The sequence below is a fragment of the Crocuta crocuta genome, unplaced genomic scaffold (assembly GCF_008692635.1).
Source record: "Crocuta crocuta isolate KB4526 unplaced genomic scaffold, BGI_CrCroc_1.0 scaffold394, whole genome shotgun sequence".
Taxonomy (NCBI): domain Eukaryota; kingdom Metazoa; phylum Chordata; class Mammalia; order Carnivora; family Hyaenidae; genus Crocuta; species Crocuta crocuta.
This window is the reverse complement of record NW_027531920.1, coordinates 751,965-763,681: the sequence shown is the minus strand read 5'-3', so window position 1 is coordinate 763,681 and position 11,717 is coordinate 751,965. Positions and strand designations below refer to the sequence as shown.

Sequence of the window (11,717 nt, the reverse complement as noted above, 5' to 3'; positions counted from 1 at the left end):
GTAAACAATGACCTACCTCCAAAGAATTTTTGGCTCTAAGATATTATAAAGTCATATTTAGGGATGCAGCATATTTTAAAAATCATAATGTTTAAATGAAATTTACTCTTCTGATAATATAATAACAAGTACTTGAATGGGTTGCACAAATGGCATGCTGAGATGAGTGAGATAATATCCTGAAAATCCAGAGAAAGAGACAGATATAATATTGAAGACCTAATACTCTCAACACTAATTCCTTCCTAGAATAGTTCTAAAAGGTTATCACCAGATACTTGGAAGTAAAAGCAAACATCCCTGGCTTTTGGGATTTAATTTAATCATATTTGCATGGATATTCTCATCTAACAGTCACTGTCAAAGCTCTCTGTTGGTAAGAATTATCACCATAGATCTTTTATCTGCTCTCCCATTTCAGGTCAGGTNATCATTCCAGTCTATAGGAAAGGAAGTTGGTACAGAATATATACTCAGTTCTTGCATCTTCATTGTATGTGGTTTGGATAGTTGGTTTATGTGTTTTCTTCCCCCTGGGAGGTTGGTTTTAGGGTACTTGAGACGGAAAGAGGCATTTAAGGGGTTTTTAAGGTTTAAAAATTTTTGCTTCTTGGAGACAGACAAGAGTTGGATTTTCCTTAGCACATTGGATACATTTAAGTTGATTTTATCAACAAAAATTTTGTGTGATACAACATATTGTCTGGGGTCTGGTTGAAGGTTAAAAGAAACATAAGAAATAGACATTCCTTGGGGCGCCTGAGTGGCTCAGTTGGTGGAGCATCTGGCTTAGGTCACCCTCTCACAGTGTGTGAGTTTGAGCCCTGCATCAGACTCTGTGCTGACCCCTCAGAGCCTGGAGCCTGTTTCAAATTCTGTGTCTACCTCTTTCTCTGCCCCTCCCCCACTCACACTGTCTCTCAAAAATAAATATTTAAAGAAAGGAAAAACAAAAACAAAAACATTCCTCTAATGAATTCACAGTCTACTGCAGCAAGCTAAGCATGTATATGATCAGTCAACTGACAATAACATGCAGGATATAAGAAATGCATGGTATAGGTGATAAACCCTATATGAATTTAGAAGAGGGAACAAAAGGTCACTGTGGGCTCTACTGATCAGAGAATGCTAAGTCGAGGAGACGGGGACTTAGAGAATGTATAAGATTTGCATAGGTGAATGAGTAGGAATTCCTGCCAGGAAGATTAGACTGAGCAAAAATGTGAACAGTGCCCAAGGCAGATTTAGAGACATTTAGTCCAATTTAGTATCTTTTATGTAAAGAGCAGCATATAGAAAGCATAGACACTTCTTTTAGGGAACTTCTAAGCCTAATTGGAAAGAGTGTATGTGTNGTGTCTCCCCCTCTCTCTCTGACCCTCCCCTGCTCACGCTGTCTCTCTCTCTCTCTCTCTCGAAAATAAATTTAAAAAATAACATTAAAAAAAATTCTTGGTTTTAAAAAAATTTTTTTTAACATTTATTTGTCATTGAGAGACAGAGACAGAGCATGATCATGGGAGGGGCAGAGAGAGGGGAGACACAGAATCTGAAGCAGGCTTCAGGCTCTGAGCTGTCCACACAGAGCCCAACGTGGGGCTCAAACTCACAAACTCTGAGATCATGACCTGAGCCGAAGTTGGATGCTCAACCGACTGAGCCACCCAGGCGCCCCCAGAGTTTTTTGAACGTGAGACCTCAGCTGGCTTTGAATATGGGAGAGAATTTAATAAAGTAGAAGGGAGTAAGGACATTTGTAGCAAATAGATAAGAGGACAACATCATTTGTTCAGAATATGATGATTAATGGATCAGAGAGGCTGTAGCATACATTTTATATAAAAGGTGTAATGAGATATAAAGTTAGGTACATTGGAGTCATTTGTGAAAATCCTTGAAAATCAAGTTAAAGGACTTCATGCTGTAGGCAAATGAGGGCCCACTGGAGGTTTTCAAAAAAGGTAGTGACATGCTAATGGAAATATATGCAAGAAGTTGAGTGGGGTGAGATTAGAGGTAGGAAAATCAGTTCAGAATCATTGCAGGTAGCTGCAATGAAGTGATATGAAGTGATAACTTGAATTAGATTGATAGTACTGGGAATTCATTTTTTCCCATCTGAGTTCTTATAATGTACTAGTTATTTTGTTGCTGGGCATTAAAGATACAGAAATTAAATAATATGTAGTCCTTGGTCTCAAGGAGATCACTCCCTGATGAGGAAGAATAGCTCATAATTATGAAACAAATACAATCACAGAATATTTTGGTGTCACCAAAAGGGCCTAGTAAGTAAATGACTTATATAATTATTCTTACCTACATATTTGGCATTACAATTACATCGTTTTGAGTTATTGTGCTCTCTTGCTATATTTGCTTTTTTTCCCCAACCATATTAGTAACTAATTTGCCAGTCCCAAACTATTTTCAGGACCTACTTTTTTTTTTCTTTTTAACATTTCCACAGTAAAGCCATGAACTATTTAAAAAAAGTTCTTGCCATAAACAATACAGATAAGGAATCTTGCTCTCAGAGATTCCAGTATAGAAAATGGAAGGAAGCAATGGAAATGAAAGACTTGACAAATAATAATTTCAGACTTCAGTACCCCACTTTCAGCAATCCAGACAGAAAACTACAAGAAATCTTTGGACTTGAACCATATGTTAGACCGAATGGACCCAATAAACATTTATAGAAGAACATTCCATCCAACAGCAGCAGAATATACATTCTTCTCAAGTGCACATGGAATAGTCTCCAGGATAGATTATATCACAAAACAAGTTTTCACGAATTTAAGAAGATTGAAATTGTGGCCCTTATCGAAGCTACAGCTGCTTCCACATAGCTACTGTGGTAAAAAAAGAACTCAGAGCGACAGTTTTCCTTGATGGTCACCATTCTGTTTGCTTTAACCGATCTGCAACATATCAGGAAAATACAAATCCCTATGTACCTGCCATTTCTCAGCTGTGCCAGCTGAAGATTCCAGGATGACCCTGAAGTTGAGCTTTCTGGTGAGGACTCTGTGGTCGTGAGTGTGATGGAACACAACCACCTCAGGACCTAGTTGTCCCCAAGTGTCCTGGCAGTATCTGCTACTGAAGAATCTGAAGACACTAGGTTGTTGCTGTGCTTTAGAGAAGTTCTGTTACCAGTAAAGCTGTCATCATCTGTGATTATGAATCTGTAGTAGGGAGAGACCTTATGGGAAGAGGCAAGCTATTTTCGGTGGAAAACCATGACCTTTGTATTTCTGCTAATGCTGGCATGTGGTATGTCAGTGACCAAAAAAAGACTTAAAGTAAAATAAAAAAAAGATTGAAATGATACCAGTTATCTTTTACATCCACAATGGCATGAAATTAGAAGTCCGCAATAAGAGGAAAGCAGGAAAATCTACAAATGTTCAATGGGAGTGTTAAATTAACACACTCTGAAACAACCAGTGGGTCAGAGAAGAAACCAAAAGAGGAAAAGGAAATCTCAAAACAAATGAAAATGGAAACACCACCCCAAATGTGTGGGATGCTGCAAGAAGCAGTTCTGAGAGGGAAGTTGATAGCAGTATGTGCACATATTAAGAAAATAGATCTCAAATAAACAACCTAACTTTATAGTTCCAGGAACTAGCAAAAGAAAAGCAAACTAAGTTAAAGGTTGGCAGAAGAAAGGAAATAACAAAGATTAGAGAAGGAATAAATGAATTAGAGACCAGAAAACCAATAGAAAGGATAATGAAATGAAGAGGTGGTTTTTAAAAAAATAGATTAACATAATTGATACAACTTTAACTAGACTAAGAAAAAAGGAGAGAAGACTCAAATAAAATCAGAAATTAAAAAGGAGACATTACAGCTGACACCACACAAGTATAAAGTATTATAAGAGAATATTATGAACAATTATATGTCGACAAATTGGACAGCCTAGAAGAAATGTATAAAATCTTAGAAACATACAACCTACCAGGACTGAATCAGGAAGAAATAGAAAATCTGAACAGAACAATAATGAATAAGGAGATTCATCAGTAATCAAAAAACACCCAACACAGAAATGCCAAGGATCAGAAGGCTTGACTGGTGAATTTTTCCAAACATTCAAAGAAGAATTAATACCAGTCCTTCTCAAACTCTTCCAAAAAATGAAGAGGAAGGAGCACTTTGAAACTTATCTTACTAGGCCAGCATTACCCTCATAACAAAGCCAGATACAAGAAAACTATAGACCTATAGTCTTAATATAGATGCCAACATTCTCAATAAAATATTAGCAAACTTCAATCAACATACATTAAAATGGCTAAACACCATGACCAAGTGGGATTTATCCCTGGGCTGCAAGGATGGTTCAATATATGCAAAGCAGTAAATGTGATACAGTACACTAATAGAATGAAAGATAAAAAATCATGATTTTTATGTGAGGAATGGGGAAAATAGGTGAAGGAGATTGAAATATACAAACTTATAGTTAAAAAAGAAATAAGACTCAGGGATACAATATTCAATAAAGGAAATAGTGACATGTAGTAAGTTATATAGTGACAGATGGTAGCTAGATTTAGCATGGTGATCACTTTGTAATATATATAAATGTTGAATCACTATATTGTACATCTAAAACTAATACAATATTGTATTTCAACTGCACTTAAATTAAAAACTCATGATTTTCCCTAGAGATGCAGAAAAAGTGTTTGAAAAATTATAACATCCTTTCATTTAAAAAAAACCCTGAACATTGTGTGTAGAAGGAACCTACCTATATGTCTGAGAATTAAGTACAATAATTCATGTAATATTCATGGGACATAGTAAGCATTCAATAGATTTTGGCTGTTACTACTTTTGAAGAATTATTGGAACTAATATTTTATAGTTTCAGGTTGAGTCATGTGTCTCCAGAATAGAATTCATGTTTACCATTTTATATAAGGCTAGTAGTACTGGACATGATTGAGATGCTACATTTAGCCTGTTAGGCAGTTTTATGAGCATCACTTGTGAGTTGTGCGTAAAAGTAAATTACTAACACTGAGCCCATTTACAGGCATTGAAGTGATGATTACTAAAATGCTATTTAGCATGAGCAGTGAGTATATGTCAACAAGAGGCATTGTGTGGTGTATTGGAATGAGTCCCTGCTACTAACTGAATGACTTCAGATGCATCATTTAGCTTCTCAGGACCTTTGAAAAGCAGAATAATAGCCCTTAAGGCCCATCCATATCCTATTTCCTGGGATTGTTAATATATTACCTTACAACGCAAAAGGGATTATGCATATAAAGCTATTAATCAGTTGAATATAAAATAGGAAGATTATCCTGGATTATCTGGGTATGCCCAATATAATAACATGACCCCTTAAAAGCAGAAGAGCTATGCAGGAGGTGAAGTCAGATACATTCAAAGCACAGTGTTCAAAAGGAATTCAAGTGGCTGAGAAGGGCTGAGAACAAATCCCAGTTGAAGCCCAGTAAGAAAATGAGACTCAGTCCCTACAACCTGACAGAACTGGTTTTTTGTGAATGCCCGAATAAGCCTAGAAGGAGATGCTCCTCTAGAGCCCCCAGATAAGAGCCCAGGCCAGCCAATACCTTGACTTGGCCTTGTGAGACCTTAAGTACAGTTCCCGGGTGAGCCTGCCTAGATTTCTGACCTACAGAATTGTGAAATAATAAATGGGTGTTTTAAGCTGCTAAAGTTGTCATAATATTTTACAACAGCAATACAAAACCAAAGCCTCCAGTGCTTCTGTAAATGAGGGGTTAGAGGAGGTTGGAATAAATAAACGTTAAGGTTCCTTCTAGCTCTATCTAAATTGTGATTGCAGGATTCTCATTTAGCTGCTGATCTGTGAGCTAAAGCCTAACAGGCATAAATAGGATGGTCATATAACACAAAGACAAAAGAATGAATACTTTACTGGATACATATCTTTAAAGGTTACATATGGCAAAGCTACAGGTTTGGAGGACACTGTAATGCCAGATCAACTAGATTGCTAAGTGGGTTTTTTCAACTGCAAAGCAAATAATTGCAGCCAAAGCCAGGTTCTTCAGGTGTAGCCTAAAATTAGTGTTCAGTGAAAAGTTTACTTTCTATGTGTAGATTATTTATACCCTTAAGTGGAAAATTATTGTTACTATTAAGCCAGGGGATCACTGATGTCTGTATACCTACTAACATAACAATTTATAGTTCCTAATGCTTTAAGAAATCAATTCTATACCCTATATTTCTAACACATAGCAAATTCTCACAGTTCATTATATTTGGCTTACATATCCTTTGTTTTTTGTGAAACTAACTCCAGGGAGCAGAGATTTTGATATTACCTGTAAATAAGTACTTAGAGCATTCCTTAGAAATGTAACAGTATTTTTATTTTTTTAATTTTTTAATGTTTATTTATTTTGAGAGAGAGGCAGAGTGCTAGTGGGGGGTGGGGCAGAGAGAGGGGGAGACACAGACTCTGAAGCAGGCTCCAGGTTCTGAGCTGCCAGCCCAGAGCCTGACATGGCGCTTGAATACACAAACTGTGAGATCATGACCTGAGCCAAGTTGGACACTCCACCAACTGAGCCACCCACGCCCCCCTGTAACAGTATTTTTAGAGAAATCTCCAGGACTCTCTGTGCAAGATGGCAGTGAGTTCGTAATGACAGGTCTAGCTGGCCTTCCCATCTACCTCTAGTAATTATGCAAAGTAATGCCAGATATCCTTTATATTCTTATTTTTTAAATAACAGCTTTATTGAGGTATAATTGACATATAATTCACTGTATACAATTAAAATAAGTGCACAATTCAATAAATCTTGACATACATAAATGATATGTACCTTGCATTCATGTATGGACACCCATTCGTATATACACAATATTTTCATATTTTCAGGAGTTTTTATTTATTTTTTCTGGAGTTTTTATTTTTATTTTTTTAATGTTTATTTATTTTTTGAGAGAGAGAGAGCACATGCAGGGGAGGGGCAGTGAGAGGGGTAGACAGAAGATCCCAAGCAGGCTCCACAATGACAGTAGAAAGCCCAATGTGGGGCTCGAACCCACAAACTGTGAGATTATGACCTGTGGCAAAGTAGGACGCTTAACTGACTGAGCCACCCAGGCGCCCCTATATGCCACATATTCTTAATCCATTCATCTGTTGATGGACAATTAGGATGCTTCCATAACTTGGCTATTGTAAAATATGCTGCAATAAACACAAGGGTGCATCTTCTTGAATTGTTTTTGTTTTCTGTGAGTAAATACCCAGTAGTAGAATTATTGAATCATATGGTATTTCTATTTTAAGTTTTTGAGGAATCTCGGTACTGTTTTCCACAGTGGCTAGACCAGTTTACATTCCCACCAACAGTGCATGAGGGTTTCTTTTTCTCCACATCCTCATTAACACTTTTATCTTTTTATTTTAGCCATCTGACAGGTATAAAGTGATATCTCATTGTGGTTTTGATTTGCATTTATTTCCCTGTTGATGAGTGATGTTGAGCATCTTTTCATGTATCTTTTGACCATCTGTATATCTTTTTTTGTTATATATATTTTTTGAAGAACCAACTTTAGGTTTTAGATCTATTGATTTTTTTTCTGCTTTTTTTGTTTTAATTTTACTGATTTCTACTCTTATTATTTTCTTATTTCTGCTTACTTGAGGTTTATTTTGTTCTTTTCTAGTTTCTTCACAGTGATAGCTTGGCTTACTGATTTGAGACTTTTTTTTTCTTTTCTAATGTAAGCCTTTAAGGATAAAAAACTTCCCTCTCAGTGCTGCTATATCTGCACCCCACAAATTTTGGTATATTGTTTTCAGTTTAACTCGGTTATCTTTCTGGCATTGATTTCTATTTGATCTGTGTTACCAGAGAACATACTGTGTGTTTTTACTTAAGTTTCTTAAGGTTTGTTTTATGGTCCAGAATATGGTCTATTTCAGTATATATTCTGTGGACACTTGGAAAGATTGTGTATTCTGCCACTGTGTGATGAAGTCTACTGTAAATGTCAGATCCTGTTAGTTGATGAATATGTATCTTAGCTGGGTCTTGTCTAGTTCTGTGAAGCTTTGAAAGGGAGTGTTGACATCTCCAACTCTAATTATGGACTTATTTCTTCTTTTAGTTCTATCAGGTTTTGCTTCTTGTGCTTTGCAGCTGTGTGTGGGGGTGTGTGGGGGGGTGTCTATTTGTGTGTATAGGTTTATATTTTTTTTTTGGTAATGATCATGGCAAAGCTTTCTTTTTCTTAAGAATATTTTTTAACATTCATTTATATTTGAGAGACAGAAACAGAGTGTGAGTGGGGCAGGAGCAGAAAGAGAGGGAGACACAAAATCTGAAGCAGGCTGTAGACTCTGAGCTATCAGCAGAGCAAAATCAGGAAAAGTAAAGCTAAAAGGCACTAGGACCAAAGTCTGAAGGATACTGGGAACAAGTTGCCAGGAGTTCATTCCCAATAGAGTGGCACAGGACATGCTTAATTCCTCTAGCAATGAGTATGACAACATGTGTGAACCATTATCAGCGAGCTTATTAGAGACTAAGTCCCTAAGGCTTTAAAGTGCCCTTCCCTAGCACATACCAAGATTCCAGACACCCAGAAGGGAAGTATAAACCATTTTGTTTGCGCAGTCCAGGCATAGTGAGTCACCCTTATTATTAAGGGAAAGTTTTATATCAATGTTGGGAACTGTTTACCAGCCAAGTGACCAGATGTCAGCCAAGGGCCAACTTTGCCAGCAGACTGTTCTTTTAAGTTTTTATCTAAATTCCAGTTAGGTAACATACAGTGTAATATTAGTTTTGGGTGTATAATTTAGTGTTTGAGCACTTAAATACAACACCTGGTGCTCATCAGAAGTGTGCTTCTTAATCCCCATCACCTATTTCACCCGTCTCCCTACCCATCTCCCTTCTGGTAACCATGAGTTTATTCTCTATAGTTAGGAATCTCTTTCTTGGTTTTGTCTCTCCCTTTCTTCCCTATGCTCATTGGTTTTGTTTTTTAAACTCTACCTATAAGTGAAATCGTATGGTATTTGTCTTTCTCTGACTGACTTATTTCGCTTAGCGTAATACACTCTAGCTCCATCCACATAGTTGCCAATGGCAAGATTTCATTCTTTATATGACTGAGTGGTATTCCATTGTATACATATACCACCTCTTCTTTATCTATTCATCAGTCAATGAACACTTGGGCTGTTTCCATAATTTGGCTATTGTAGGTAATGCTGCTGTAAACATTAGGTGTGTATATCCCTTTGAAATTGTATTTTTGTATTCTTTGGGTAAATACCGAGTAGTGCAATTGCTGGATCGTAGGGTAGTTCCATTTTCAACTTATTGAAGAACCTGCATACTGTTTTCCACAGTGGCTGCACCACTTTGCATGCCCACCAACAGTGCAGGAGGGTTCCCCTTTCTCCACATCCTCGCCAACACCTATTGTTTCTTGTGTGCAAGCAGGGCTTTCTAAGAATAGGCAGTCTCAGCCTTGCTATGGGTACTCTTTTCTGCACTGTGTAATTTACTGATGTATATATTCTTACCAAACATAAACTTAAAACTGATGGGTATTTATCCCTAATGCTGTAATTTCTGTAAAGTAGCATTTCCAAGTCCTTCTTAATATGCCTGTTTCAAGATTCTATATATGTGTTTATCTGCATTTTTATTCCATTACCTGAATTGCTTCTCTAGTTTTTCAGCCTCAAAATCTTGTTTTTCAGTTTTTTTAAATTTTAATATAATAATACATTCTAGTTTTTTCTCCTTCACTGTATCTTTTTCCCCCAATAGTTGTTTCTTCCTTCAATTATATTTTGGTAAAATACTCATTTCCCTTTAGAGCTAATGGCTTATTCACATAGCCTGAAAGAACAAAGAAAGTAAAGGCCCATTGGCTTTCACGAGGGGCTGTTGAGGAGCCTGTTATTCTCCTTCAGACCCCTGAAGAAATGAGGGCTTCAGGGAAGTAGATAGGACATCATGCCTAGGTAACAGATTCCTAAGAGCTCACACTAAGAGATGAGGCCTATGGATAGGGGCTGAGTCTGTAGAGAGAAGAGGACGTTGCTGAAAGTGTGGATCTGGTAGAGGCAACAAAGTGCTTGGATTTGCTGCTAGGGTCTGAGCTGTGAAAGCCCTTGAGCAGCCTGGTTGGGTGAGTGAAAGGGCTTAAAGAAATGTGGAAAGTCTGAGCCACCCTGCCTGTGTCACTCTGTAGTTGGAGAGTTTGTAGATGATAGCATATTCCTGGCAGTAGTTCACAAGGATTATTAGATCCTAATTGTCAGCATTTATTTTTACTACATCTTTAGCATTTATACAGATGTCTCATGGGAGGAAGAGGAATCAGTTTAAATGATTTATACTTAAATTAGTGAAAACATTTAATAGGGGAGTTAAATAATTTTCCTTTGAATTATATCTATTACCATTGTTACTGTGACCCTGAATATTATTTTCATAGGAAGTCAGGATAAAATGGGAAAAACTGTGGGGTAAACAGACTTGGACACAAATCCTGAATGGTGCTTTTGTGTCTATTTTATGGACTTTCTGAGCCTCAATTGCAAAATGAATATGATGTAACACACTTTATGGTGTTAATATGAAAATTGAATAAGATAATGTTTGTAAGGTGCTTAATACACTACTTAGCGTAGAACAAATACTCCGTATTTGTAACCTTTCATTACTTTCATGACTGGCTTTCCTTATGCTCTTTCTATGAACAGTATCTTATATCATGTCATTAGATACTCCTCATTTATAATGTATAAGGAAAATTTGGGCTTTTCATGAGGAGAATGATTTTAATAGGTTTTTAATTATTTTTGTCCAGAATTGATGACAGGAAAGGCCAAACTTGGGAGTTCTCTTTTCCTTTCCTATAGATTTCTGTGTAAAAAAGAAATCTGTGTTATGTGATTTATATCTATATAGTTGTCTTCTGATATTTGGGTAGCAATTTTTTTCTTTTTCCTCTTTTTAGGTATGAGACTACTAAGTGAAAAGGGATAGTGAAAGTTTAAAAATCAAGCAGAACTTAAAAAAATTAAAATAGATAAATAAATAAAAACCAAGCAGAACTTTAGGTAAAGGCTTCTGATTCGAGGTGGTTGACAGAGTATCAAATTGGCCAAAACCAAAGTTTCATTCTATTAGGTGATGCTGGTGGGAGTTTAAGTTTTTATATGCACCAAGTGACATTTCCAGGTTGCCAGCTTCTCCAGCAACCACTGTTTCAGGGGACAAATTGACAGGATCAAAATTTAAAGTGCTCATACTCAGCAGTTTTAATCCTTGGTATTTATATGTGTTATCTCACATGTTTACAAGGATATTTGCTGGAACATTGCTTGTAATAGTGAAATATTGCAAGCATCCTGAATACCATCAATGGAGGACTAGATAAGTAAGGTATCTCTATACTATAAAATACTACGTGGGCATTAAAAAGAATAAGGTAAATCTATATGTAATGAACTCTGAGGCATGGTATTGAGAGAAAAAGAAGCAAAGTATACATAATATGTCATTTATATACTGTAAAAACTATGTTTGTATAAGTACAGACATATAAGTGTACCAGGAAAGGCCTGAAAAGGATATTTATTAATCTTAGAAGTGTCTACCTCTTAGGAAGGGGCTGGGATAGGGTAGGGGTGG

At 36.6% G+C, this 11,717-nt stretch overlaps 1 protein-coding gene and 1 non-coding gene across 2 annotated transcripts in view; both read left to right on the top strand.

Annotated features, from left to right (window-relative positions):
• The window catches only part of TEX11 (testis expressed 11), a gene marked incomplete at its 5' end in the record, with an annotated part of 187,803 nt that overhangs the window by 64,755 nt on the left and 111,331 nt on the right, over positions 1-11,717 (top strand). The gene's annotated exons all lie outside the window — the stretch shown is intronic.
• On the top strand, positions 2,822-2,956 carry LOC144240624 (small nucleolar RNA SNORA16B/SNORA16A family). The gene has a single exon (XR_013337777.1). It is a non-coding gene; the product is annotated as a small nucleolar RNA SNORA16B/SNORA16A family (small nucleolar RNA).